General features: G+C 42.7%; 1 protein-coding gene and 1 non-coding gene across 19 annotated transcripts in view; one reads left to right on the plus strand and one right to left on the minus strand.

Moving 5' to 3' along the window:
* LOC145526991 (uncharacterized) overlaps nt 1–13,309 on the plus strand; it is a 294,041-nt gene that overhangs the window by 113,559 nt on the left and 167,173 nt on the right. For 4 of the 18 annotated variants that reach the window (XM_081544181.1, XM_081544177.1, XM_081544168.1 and 1 more), the window contains exon 4: nt 5,205–5,317. The exons of 13 other annotated variants lie outside the window; for them this stretch is intronic. The gene's annotated coding sequence lies outside the window, so the exon portion shown is untranslated. Of the gene's footprint in view, nt 1–5,204; nt 8,889–13,309 lie in introns of those variants that run through there. One more of the 18 variants, XM_081544169.1, reaches the window with a different exon arrangement.
* On the minus strand, nt 1,560–1,661 carry LOC145528038 (U6 spliceosomal RNA). Its single transcript, XR_014070117.1, has one exon. It is a non-coding gene; the product is annotated as a U6 spliceosomal RNA (small nuclear RNA).

The raw sequence follows: 13,309 nt of genomic DNA on the forward strand, positions 1-13,309 counted from the left end.
TCTCTGTACTTGCTCCCCCAGTTTTCCAAACTTCCTGGGTGTGCATTCTTTTTGACCTGCTTTGCCTCCTCTGTTAACCCATTAACACATCTCTAGTCTGAATACTGAAGGGATCTGACTAAGGACAAATGCACACTTTTGGTGAAGGAGCTTGTATTTTCTTTTTTAAAAATTTTTAAATTGAAGTGTAGTTAATTTACATTTTTGTGTTGATTACTGCTGTACAGCAAAGTAATTCAGTTATAATATGCATTATTTTTTCTATTCTTTTCTATTGTGGTTTATCATAGGATATTGAATATAGTTCTCTGTGCTATCAGTAGGACCTTGCTGTTTATCCATTTTAGATATGAAAGCTCACATCGGCTACCCCAACTCCCACTGCACCCCTCCCCCAACCTCCTCCCCCTTGACAACCACCACTCTGTTCTCTAAGTCCGCGATCCTGTTTCTGTTTCACAGACAGGTTGATTTGTGTCATATTTTATATTCCACATGTAAGTGATATCATACAGTATTTGTCTTTCTTTTTCTGACTTACTCCACTCAGTGTGATAATCTCTAGTTGCATGGAGCGTGTATTCTGAATTTGAAAGAATAGAGTCAGGGAATTCTACCATGTAGTCTCTCTTTATGTATCGGTGAAGATCCAAGCAGCTATAAAATATGTCATTTTCTGGGTTTTCTTCTTTCTGTGGCCGTGTCCCACTACACACTTTTATAAAATGTTCAGCCACAGAGATGGGTCTGTAAGGTCTCTTCTCCTCTAGGGCTGAGACAACACAGCTGGGTACTGTTTGCCAGTTGTGGCAGAGCTCTTCCTGAACGTTATCTTATGAAATCTTGGAAGAGTGTATATCAATCCAGCTGTTTTCTGACTTCTGAATCTTTCTTATAATTTTCTGATTGTGTAAGCCACTGATTGAATAATCCCACATGGAGAGCTCACTCTGTTCTTTGAGTGGCTCCATTGACGTAGTCAGCCAATACCTATGCCCCTATAGGGTTTTCTAATCACTCCTGTTTATTCCCTGTACTCAGCTCAAACAGGTATGCAGATGGAATTTTGGCCTATTTGATTATATGGCATTTAAACAGCACTGAAAGCTTCTTTCCTGGCATAGTGATGTATAAAACAAACAACCCGTCCACAAAAATTGTGTAAATAGTAATGTCCTGGCCAGTTAGAAAAACTCAAGAAGTCAAACAAAAACAGAAACAAACCAAAAAAAAAAATCACCACAAAACCAAAATACCACCCTAAATCAACCCAAGAATGTGCTTCTTTCATTGCAAACATTTCAGTGGGGTTTATTTCCCATCCAAGGACGATGCTGGGGAACCCTCTATTCATCTCCCAAACCACACAAGGGAATTGCACCTTGCAGCAAGCACGAGGGCTAATGAGTCAGGGAGAGGAAGGAGAGTCCTGTGTGGGAAGTGATTATGCGGAATTCCTGCTGCCCTCGGCTCAGTGGGGAAGCAGGAGAGATGCCCTTCATTGGAGAGACACCAGCCAGGTCCAGTGTCTTTTTGTGGAGGCGGGGGATTTCTTTTTTTTAAATATGGAACGCTTTGTGAATTTGTGTCATCCTTGCATGGGGGCCATGCTAATCTCTGTATTGGTCCAATTTTAGTATATATGCTGCTGAAGCGAGCACTCCCCTGTCTTTTAAAAACCAACCAGTTCTCCCTCACATTAGTGGGGTAAAGACATATGTTTGGTGAGAAATAATGAGCTATACTCAATACAGAGCATCCTATATACTTGTACCTAAGAATGGCTGTCCTAAAACCGAATATATGTTAATTACATCCAACAAAACAAGAAAGTACAAAAATATAGACAATAGATAACTCTTATTAAGTGTTCTTCAAGAAGTTTATATTTTTTTCTCCACATTTTTAAAAACAATGTAGCTCTTTAGCTCTAGAGAGGACACATTTACATTACAACACTAGCTCTTAATCTTTGACCCATGCAGTTGTTCTCAGGATTATGCTAATATCTACTTTTTACTAAAGCCCTATGAGCCAATATCCTTGCAGCATTCCATTTAATCTTCAGCCCTTAAGGTAATATAATACTTCCTTCATTTTATAAATGTGGAAACTAAAGTTTTATGAAGTTAAGCAAATTGCTCCAGTTTGCACAATTAGCAAGCGGCAGAACCAGGCTTTTAGCTCAGGTGAAGTGACTCCGAGTTCAAGCCTGAGAGGTGCCTGTCCCACATCCAGTTGTTGGGTAAGTGAAGGGGACCAACAGGGAGGAGGGCAAGATGAGGTGGTAGACACTGGGTCTCTTAAAAACTTACATCTGTAAGAAGTGACATCTAAGATGAGGCTGCTGGAAGGACAATTGGAAAGATAAATCAAGGGGTGGTGGGAACTAGAGGTAGCAGGAAAAGGCAGTTTGTGATATCTTGGTACAGATGCAGTGTGAGGCCGGGGGTGGAGAGGAGTGATGAGACAGATGGTACTTTCCAGAGACGGGTGAAACCTCACCTCTTCCCCTACATGCTCTTCTACAGTCTGGTGGCTGTAGTCACCAAGTGGAGTCTGAGCCCCTCACTTGTAACTGATATAAAGCGATGGAAATGACAGTGAGTGTTTTCTGTGGCTAGATCATAAAGGAGAAAACACAGCTCCTGCATCGCTAGCTGGGACATCCACCTTTTAAAAATATTAACGTGTTTGTGGCCATATGGGGTCTTAGTTGCAGCATGCGGTGTCTGGTTTCCGCATGCAGGATCTTTCGCCATGGTGTGCTGGCTTCTCTCTTGCTGTGGTGTGAACTCTAGAGCATGTGGGCTCCAGAGTGGACAGGCTTAGTAGTTGTGGCTTAGTTGCCCCACTGCTTGTGGGATTTCAGTTCCCTGACCAGGAATCGAACTGTGTCTTCTGCATTGGAAGGCAGATTCTTAACTACTGGACCACCAGGGAAGTTCTGGGACGTCCACCTTTGGAGTCCTGAGCTCCATGGAAGAAGTACAATGGCCCTGAGCTTGCCATGTTGTGAGGAAGTCCAGAACACATGGAAAAGCTTCTTGTAGGTACTCTGGCTGACAGTCCCAGACCAGGTCCCAGCCAATGGACATGTGACATCATCACAGACACCAACCACCAACCATGTAAGAGTGGAGATGCTTCCGGATGATTCCAACCACCAGTTGTTAACTCCCTCCAACCTTTAAGTGTACCCATCCGAATCCCCAGACATAGTGTAGCCGAAACAGCTGTCTCTTCAGTGCCCTGAGTTCCTGATCAAACAATGATTGTTTTATGCCACTAAGTTCTGGAATGACTTGTTAGACAGTTACAGTAACTGGAACAGGTGGTTGTATTGTGCAAGCAGTTGACTAAATGTGTCTGGAGTTCAGAAGAGAGATCTGGACTGGAAATTTAGTCCTGGATTTTCTACAGGCTAGATGATAGCTGAGGCCTTAAAAAGACATCTAGAGGAGTCTGTGCAATTAAAATAGAAGGGGGGTTAACAATGTAACCCTGGGATTATCAATATTGAAGAGGCAGAAAAAAGACAAGGAACAAAAAGAGACCCAGAAGGAGGCATCAGAAGAAGGAGCAAAACCAGGAGGGGAAAGGATGAGAATGTTTATGAAACACAAAGAGATCAATACCCTCAGATGCTGCAGAGAGAGCCCTGCAAACGTGAGCATGGGCTAACTAACACCAAACAGGTGCCTTTGCCCAGAGCAGTTTTAGAGAGGAGTGAGGATGAAGGTCAGGCCAGGGTGCGGTGAAGCATGTGTGCCTTGCAGAGACAGTGCTAATAAATCTTTGTGGAATGAATGAATGTGAGGTGATGAAATAGGGTCAAGAAGGTTATAGATGGAAGAAACGAGAAATAACTGGCAGAAAGTGAAGCTCCAGGGAATCTTGGTGAGAGGGAAGAGAGGAGAAGAGGTTTTAGTCTTTGGAGTGAAGCTGTAGCCTCTGGCTCGCCCAGCAGCTGGGGTGACTTGTGCGGAGCTCACTGCACTCAGGCACACACACAGGGCCCCTAAAGTTCCAGGGGCTCTTTCCACCCCAGCCCAGCCCTGCCTGGGTGACAGTGACGCTGGCCAGCTGCCAGCACTTCCCAGAACGTGCGAGTCTTTTGTTTAACAAAAGGGTAGGGGTTGGGGGAAGGAGAGAACAGTCAGCCAACTATAAAACAGCTCACAGACTGTGGACTAAGATACAAGTGCCACGGAAAACGTTAAGAACGTCTATCCCGACAGCACCTTTCTTCTGCCAAAAGCCTATCACCCTTTGTAATTCAGATTTGTTCTGCCAACCACCCAATCCAGCCCAATCATGGCATTTCCTGCGTAAGTATACTGGAAGAGTCAGGGTAGAGGGGAAGCAAGGTAATCCTTTCAGATAACTTTGTTCTGATTTTTCACCTACAACCAGATTTAGAATCAAAGACTTTTCATTGATTTTACAGTGTAGATTTTTTTATTGTCAGTTTAATGGTTTTGAGGTAAATTTGCCTGCCACAGATTCCTGACACGTGGCTTAGGGATGTGTTATGCCAACAACCTGATGTTTACTGAGTAGGGAGAATCCTTGTCTAAACACACATTGTAATACAGTTTTAAAGGGACAGTGCTTTTATTCGGCTGCTATTCAGTCTCACTGATTCTCTGTCGGGCTGAAGTCTATTCTGCGCTGGAGAAATTCTAGGTCAATGGAAAATTATGAAAGCTTGAAGTAAGTTAGGAAAATGAGTGAATTATGGATTTTTGCCAAATCGTGTGCCTAAGAGGCCAACTTAGACTAACCAGGACAGAAAAGTCTATTTTAAAACTATCATTAAAGTACTCTTGTCTTATATCAGCTTGCTAAATGCTACAGGGAGGTAGGTTCCTCCAGGCTCTTATATTCCAAAGCAGCTTCTTAGGAGAAACATTTTGAATCTCTATTAACGTCAAATAATCAGTTAGTTCTAAAGAAGAATCAGTCTCCGAGTCTCCTCCGTGCCCGGGGACCTTGTTGGCTCATGAATGCCTGAAACTGGTGTCCTCTTATTATGCCACTGAAGCCAAGTAAAGAAGCTGCCACAGTGTGCTGTTTCTCCTGCCAAATAGTCATGAGACACAAGTGTTTCCAAATTTGCCTCTCCCCAGCTCCCGAATTTGTTATTCACCAAAAGAACACAAAAATACTCCAGAACATTTTTTTTTTTTTATCCTTAACAGGTATTACTCTTCTAAAACCCTATGTCTTCCCATGTGGTCAATGGCTTCATTCAGGAAGAGTGTTCAAGTCCGGGGTCATCCACGTGGCCTCATCTGCAGATGTGCTGGGCTTGGTAAGGTGGAGACTGTGAGAGAGACCCCATCTGTGACTGTAGGGATAAACTTTCAGGGGCACCCCTGCTGAGGCCTTTCTCCCTCCTTCAGTCCTTGTGATGTTTAATTTTATGTGTCAACTTGATGGCGGCATGGGGTGCCTAGATATTTGGTTGAAGATTATTCTGGGGTATGTCTGTCATTGTGTTTCCGGATGAGATTAACATTTGAATCAGTAGCCTGAGTAATCAGAAAGCCCTCCCCCTGTGTGAGTGAGCCTAGTCCAAACCACTGAAGGCCTGAATAGAACAAAAGGCTGAGCAAGAGAGGATTCACTCTCTGCCTGAAAGTCTTCAAGCTGGGACATTGTCTTCTACCACCTTTGGGCTCAGACTCAAACTGGAACTTACGCAACCGGCTCTCCTTGTTCTAAATCCTTTGGGCTAAAAATTATGGGATTTCTGAGCCTCCATAGTTATGTGAGCCAATTCCTTAAAACAAACACCATGCACTGAATAAATAAATATCTCCTATTGGTTTGTTTCTCTGGAGAACTCTGACTGATGCAGAGCTCTTGTCACATTTGAAAAGTCCATGTTTGGGGCTTGTGCTCGGTTGCTCAGTCATGTCCGGCTCTTTGTGACCCCATGGACTGTAGCCCACCAGGCTCCTCTGTCCATGGAATCTTCCAGGCAAGAAATGCTGGAATGGGTTGCCATTTCCTACTCCAGGGGATCTTCCCGACGCAGGGATCAAAACTTTGTCTCTTGTATCTCCTGCATTGGCAGGCAGATTCTTTAGCACGGCGCCACCTGGGAATCAGAAGCCCATGTTTAGGCTGCAAGAAAAGATGGGAATCCTAGCAAAGCCATGGTGTCTGCAATTGTGCCTGCTACCCTGTATTTCACTAACAGTGGGGTCCTCTTTCCTAGCACTGAGTGGGGGCTTCACTCAAGTGGTTAAGATGGTGGGGGCCACCACTTTATAACACGATTATTTCCCATCCTCCCTTCCATTTTTCTTGGGCTGTTTAATGTGAAAACTCATTTATAAGCAGTTCCCTATAAATGTTTAGAGACAATGAAAGTATTGAGCAGGTGGCCAACAAATTGTTCTTGAAAGCAATTTTAAATTCATGAGCATCTGCCTTTGATTGTCTAGTTTGCCAATTATTTAGGCTCTTTAGCTCTAAGCTAACTGTTCCCCTGCTTGCAGGTTATTTCAGTCCTAATGATAGCAGCTCGACCTGAAGAGGGTCAGGGGATACGGGAAGAAATGAAAGTAGAAGTGGTTGGCTCTCCCGCTTTCCTTCTTCTTGGTTTGATGGGAGTGAGACTCAGGTTTAGAGATTATGCTTGGGTTTTCTGGTGACTTTTTAAAACACACTTATCTTTGTCTGGGCTGGGTCTTCATTGCTGCTCGGGCTTTCTCCAGGTGTGGTGGGCAGGGGCTGCCCTCTAGTTGCAGTGCTTGGCCTCCTCATGGAGGTGGCTTCCCTTGTGGGGAGCAGGGGCTCTAAGGAGCGTGGGCTCAGTAGTTTTGTGTTGCATGGGCTTATTTGCCCTGAGATGCTCGGAGTCTTCCCAGACTAGGGATCAAACTTGTGTCCCCTGCATTGGCAGGTAGATTCTTCACACCTGGACCACGAGGGAAGTCTTCTGATGACTTTTAATGGGGGGCAAAGAATGGGATATGCCCCACCTCAAAAAAAGATCATTTCCCATTCTTATGCTGTTACAATTTAGGACAATGTCATACGTGTTTGTTAAAATGGCAACAGGTGCGTATCCAAGACAGACCTGAGAAGAGGTGGTGTGAATCTTCAGAGGAAGGATAAGTTTTAAGAATATGATTCAGACACTTAAATGCTTGCTTAAAATTAATTTGGGACAGATGAAATATTTCCATGAGAAAATTTAAATAAACTTTGTAATAATGATTAAACTGACACAGATGGTGCAGTAGAAAAAAATCAAAACGAGGAGTCAGGAAGGTTGAGCAGTGCTTGTATGATGGTACATGCTTACTATATGAAAAACTTGGACATGTTACTCCACCTCCCTGGTCTCCAGTTGTCATGATGTCACATGAATAATGAGGAGATGTGTGGTTTTCAAACTAGATATGATGATGCCCTGCTGTCTACAGATGCGAGGAGAACCTGAGTGGGGGCCTTGGGTTCCTGCTTCAACTATAGAAGCTCCATTTTGTTCAATTTCATGTACATGTGGGGCCTTCATGCAATATAATGTTTCCACAGCTAAAAAACTTAAAAACCCTTACTAGATGATCTCTGAGGTTCTTCTCCGTGATGAAATGTTGTGTTATTATTTCAGAGTTCTTTACCCTGATTTGTCCATGGGGTAGGAAGGGGAGAAGACACAGCTGTAAATATTTACAAGTGGTTATGTTTTAAGTTGCTCATTCATTTACCATGTTTGGTTGTTCATTCACTCGTTCTGCTCCAGACTTCATTCTTCCTTTGGAAATTACCACTGCAATTTTAAAAGTTCTTGTAAGAAACAGATTGTTAAAAATGTAATTTTTTCTTCATCGTCTTCCCCCCCACTCCACCCCCGATTTACTTCCTTAACTGTTTGATTTTATTTTGGAGTTTTCCAAGTTCCCAGAGTAGATATTATTTTATTCAGGGAAAACATACCCAAAATTTCTGAGTCAAAGATAAATGTTTTGATTTTTTTTTTCTTACCAGTTGGTATGCTTTTTAACCCAAATGAGAGATAATTCACTGAAACTTCATCTCAAACTGAAAATTACATTTTGTGCGTATTGTCTCACTGGGGATAACATAAGCTTTTTACTCTCCAAGAGGAGTTAATCAAGGTACTGGGTCTTCCCAACAGGCAGAAATCTAAATCTTGTCTGACTTTGTGTGGCTAAAAAATACCTTGTGAAAGTTTAACAAATACAGGTTATTTTATTCTTGGTGCTGCGACCAGTCTTCATTCTATTGAAGTTTGTTTCTTTTAATGAATATGCAGTCAGTTAAAAAGTGAGCCATTTTTTAGCATCTATAAGCCAGGTCTGTGTTTTCACAGGGTGATTTGAGGTTGCACTGGCAAATGACACTACTTTCTAAAACTAAGAGTTAGCTTTTTATTAGTGTTGTTGGTACTTTTGAAAAGTACCTGAGGAGAAACTCACAAGGAAAAGCATTAAACTCTGTTCTCTGGTCCTTTAAATGATTTCTATTTTTACACCCAAAGTTCTATAACTAGGAAACAAAGTGGGAAAGATCTGCTTATCCAGAGCTAGTGAATCACCTTCTATCTGCTTTCAGTAAAATTTTTATAGCTCTTAGGCCAAATCCCCATGATGAAAATCACATAACAAGTCCTTAGTCAATTGTGGACATTGATAAGCCCATTTGAAAGTGAACCTTTCCCTTTCCAATCTCACAGCCAAGCCCAGTGTCTTCAGAAACAACCGAGAGAGGTGGGTGGGGGGTCCAGGAAGGGGAACACATGTAAACCCATGGCTGATTCATGTCAATGTATGGCAAAAACTATTACAATATTGTAAAGTAATTAGCCCCCAACTGAAATAAATAAATTTATTAAAAAAAAGAAACAACGGAGAGCAAAGCTTTATTGTAAAGGCCACTCGTTAGCAAACTAAGTTTAAGAGAAGGCATTCCCATGCTGTATCTAGTTGTACATCTATCTATCTATGTATCTATTATCTACTTATCAATCATCTCTCTATGTAAATCATCTACATCTATCCATCCATTTATCTATATCTAACATTGATCTATTATCTCCCTCATCTATCTCTGTCATAGGTATCTATTTATCAATCATGTCTCTATATAAATCATCTATTTCTCTCTCATCTGTCCATCTATCTATCTATATCTATCATTGATCAGTCTTTTAACTCCCCATCTATCTCTGTCATATCTGTCTATCATCCATATATCTCCTCACTCTTCTGTGAGTCCTAGGAGCACAGGGAATATGTATACTCATCTCCAGGTGTCCCATAGCACTTAGCCAGGAAATAGGACAATTCCCCCAGGACTTGGGCTACTGCAGCCTCTCTACCCTCTCTCTACTTTCCCTTCTTTGGGAATTCTGCTAGTACATAAACAGCAACTGGAACCAGATTGAGACAGGTTTTGACTTTAGTAGAGTTATCTGGAGAGCTTTGCCTCCTGGAACCTGGACCATATGACTGTATGAAATTTCCAAGCTTCTATTAGGACACAGTGAAACAAAACAAACAATCTCTGAATAGAGGGTTGGTTCACCCTGGCTTAAGAAGGATTGGTGGCTACCGAAAAAATTAGAACCAGTGAATACTGAAAGGAAAAAAAAAAAGAGAGAGAGAGAAGAAACCAGACACACACACAAAAAGTCCTACTCCAAGAGAAGCACCCCTCCACCCCTGACCCCAGCAGTGAGCCAGAGAGGTTTCAGGAGTTTGGGCTGTGGTGTCAGGATGTCTAGAACTTTGACTAGGTTTCTCATTGAATTTACAGCTTTTTAAATTTTGTCCCTTGGATACTAAACTGGCTAGTTGACTGAATTTTGTACTGTGTCTGAACCTGACTTTTAATGTCCATGAGGAAAGGCAATGGGAAGCCCATCTGGTGAAGACCTTCCTGGGGTCACCTGGCTCGTTTAGATTTAAGAAAAAGAGAAAGCCTTTCATCAGTCACTTTTTCCATGAAACAACACTCCCCTTTCTTGACATGGCCTACACTCTCTGCCTTCTGCTCTGGAGAATTTGTCTCTCTCAAGACTCTGCTCCCAGAATAAAGTCCAGTTCCTTTACAGAAGTGCCTCACTACCAGGCTCCTCACTGTCAGGGCTCAATTCACCTTCCAGGCTTATTTCCCACTTCCTATGTTCACATTCCAAAGAGAAGAACTAGTTATTCCCCATCGGTTCTTCTTCCCCGCTTACTGGGTATTCCTCCCATATGCTCTCCACCCCCATATACCATGTGTCTCTGTGCCTTGGCTGTATTGCTCATCTTGCCAGATAATGCCTGCTTTTCTATCTCTGTATTTCTCTCCTACCTTTTCTTCAAGGCCCGGCCAGAGTACAAATCCATGGAGCCTTCCCTGAGTCCCAGGCTCAACTAACCCTTCTACTCACATTGTAAGCTGAAAAAATTGTCTTTATCATCTGGAAGCTGTTTCTTATGGACATGTTTTATCTTTCTGGTTTCATTCTCTGTTTGTACCAGCCCAGCTTCCATCCAGATGCATTTGCTGCCTCTCTGTATTTTGATCCATGTTACAGGATCCTGATCTTTAAACACTTTGTCAGCTGGATCTTTTGTCTGCCAGCTTCCATCTGGTTTCAGCCAATGTGAGGCACCAGGAGAAAGATCGGGTTGAGGAGGAGAGCCCTTCCCTCTCTCCCTGTTTAGCAAAGGCCAGTAGCTGCCTCCTTCCAAGATCACAGCTTCTGCCAAGTGGCCCTTCTACTCCTTGGCTCTCATTAGATTCCAGCCACACTCTTTCTTTCCCTTACTCCTTCAGCCACAGAACCAGTAATGACTTACTGCTGTCTTTAGCTGTCTGGATGTGACAAGAGCCCTTGTTTATTTCTGTAACATGCTCACATCTCTCCATGTAGTCCTTTCATTGAAGTATTTTCTTATGCATCATCCAGAGTGTGTTGTGTTTCCCACTGGGACCCTGACTGATAACCTCCCTCAGCACATACTCATCTGGAAGGTATTATTTGCACAGCACAGAGAAAGGCTAGGGAGTGAGGCTTTTGAGCTGAGGTCTGCCTCTCACTGGGGCTTCCTGGGTGGCTCTGTGGTCAAGAATCTGCCTGTGATGCAGAAGATGCCGAAGACGCCACGGGTTAGATCACTGGGTTGGGCAGATCCCCTGGAGGATGACATGGCAACCTATCCCAGTGTTCTTGCCTTGGAGAATCCTGTAGACAGAGGAAGCTGGCAAGCTACAGTCCGTAGGGTTGCACAGAGTCAGACACGATGAAGCGACTGAGCACTCATGCTGGCTCTCACTAGTGTGGAATGTTGGGTGCTCCCTTCCTCAGTCTTTGCTCCAGTTTTGTAGTTTAGGAAACAACAATCTTGCCAGTTTGTTTTGAGGATCAAATGAGATTGTATATGGGAAATCTCTTTGTATATCTTTGAACAGGATTCAATGCTGTTATGATTCTTTTAACACTTCACAATGTAGTAAGTCCTTAATACACGATCTGTTTCATATAGACCTATTGGACGAAAGGATAGAAAAGCTATCTTTTATGTATTTCTCAGAGTCAAGTGTCCAGAGGTATAGGAAGCAGAGGGTGCACTTACAGAGGATTTTCAGTAACAGACCAGTGTGTATCACACAGAGCCAGCGGAGGTCCTAAGAAAAAGAGGGGGCAGTCCTAACCAAGATCTACTTTGTTCAAATATTTTCAAGTATTCTTCAACCATACTAACAACTGTACTAATTTTTAATTTATCAGGAAAGAAGTGCTGTAGAGATCCATTTTAAACTTTAGATGATGGGGGAAGTTATGGAAAGGAAAAGAACGCTGAATGTTGATTTGGGGCCTGAGATGAATCCAACATGGCTGTGGAGAAGCCTCAGCCTTAACCAAAGTTGGAGTTCATTGGGGAAATTCTAGAGCTTACCACGGCATCTCTTAGCTACCCTGACCGAGCTTTGGAGTCACCACCATCCCTGGCTGCTTTCATCAGAAGAGATCACATGCACTTTTCTCCATGACTGTATAGAACAAGCTCTGGAAAGCTAGTACCAGATTTTCATTGTGTTTAAAATGGGTATTGAAGACCATGGTGAACATGGGAAGGTGAAAGTCAGTTATCCACAAGTGAGTTTTGGTTGGAATATGAGGTATAATAGGTTGAATGGTGACCACAAAGAGATACGTCCATGTCCAAATGCCCAGACACTGTACACGTTATCCTGTTTAGAAAAAGAATATTTATGGATGTATTTGTGTTAAAAATCTCAAGATGAAATCATTGTGGATGTGAATGGGCCCTAAATCCAATGACAAGTGTCCTGATAGAATAAAACAAGCACACAAGAAGGAGGAGGCACATAGCAAAGATGGAAAGCCAAAGAATGCCAACAGCTAGCCAGAGCTGGAAGAAGGGAGGAAGGTTTCCCCCAGAGCTTCCAGAGGTTTGGGGTCCTGTTGACACCTTGAATTTTTGTCTTCTTCTGGAGACTTCTAGTCTCCAGAACTTGAGACAATAAATTTTTGTGGTTTTGAGCCACCAAGTTTGTGGTAATTTTTTTTGTAGCTGTAGGAAACTAACACACGTTTGCAAAAACTAATAACACTTGCAAAAATGTCAGAGGAAAATCCACTGTAGGTCATTGTCCTCAGTGAGGTTAGGTGCACTGAAGCAATCTGGATATTGAAAAGTGACAGTGTGACCTCCTCAAGGGCTCCAGAAACTAACGACCATTACTGTCTTTCTCAATCTTTTGGGCAAATAGGAAAAAGAAATCAGGCTAATTCTCTCAGGGCAGAAGAGTATCAAAATAGTGCAAAAGATGATGGGAATGGAAAATATACCAAACCCCAGCGTCAGAGGTGTGAGGAGAAATGACAATCGTGTTATTTGGTAAATGAAGCTTAAGCCATCTATTTGAACATATACTGTTGTAAAATAAATAGGCTTGGACTCAAATGGCCCTGCTGAAAATAGCTGGGACTGCTGAGGAATGCCTGAGGTGAGGGGCCCAAAAGACACAGTCCATAAGGTATCCATGGAAAAATGCTGTAGAAAACACGGGGAAGCGCTATTCCAAGGCAGGAAGTGTTAAAATAGAGCCCGTAAGAGCTGGGGCCAAGTGGACTTGGCAATTCATCATTTGTGTGGAAAAAAAATCCCAAGCAGATTCCATGGCAATGTCTTTATGAAGGTGTTCTGTGGCTTGGAGTCATTGTTTCTATGCAGCATTTCTTCGGAAACTGTCCATCATTTTACACCTCCTCAGTCTCCCTCTCACAAACCAGAGATAATGCCTA

The sequence above is a fragment of the Giraffa tippelskirchi genome, chromosome 11 (assembly GCF_054371585.1).
Source record: "Giraffa tippelskirchi isolate mGirTip1 chromosome 11, T2T-mGirTip1v1.2.pri, whole genome shotgun sequence".
In the NCBI taxonomy this organism is placed as follows: Eukaryota; Metazoa; Chordata; class Mammalia; order Artiodactyla; family Giraffidae; genus Giraffa; species Giraffa tippelskirchi.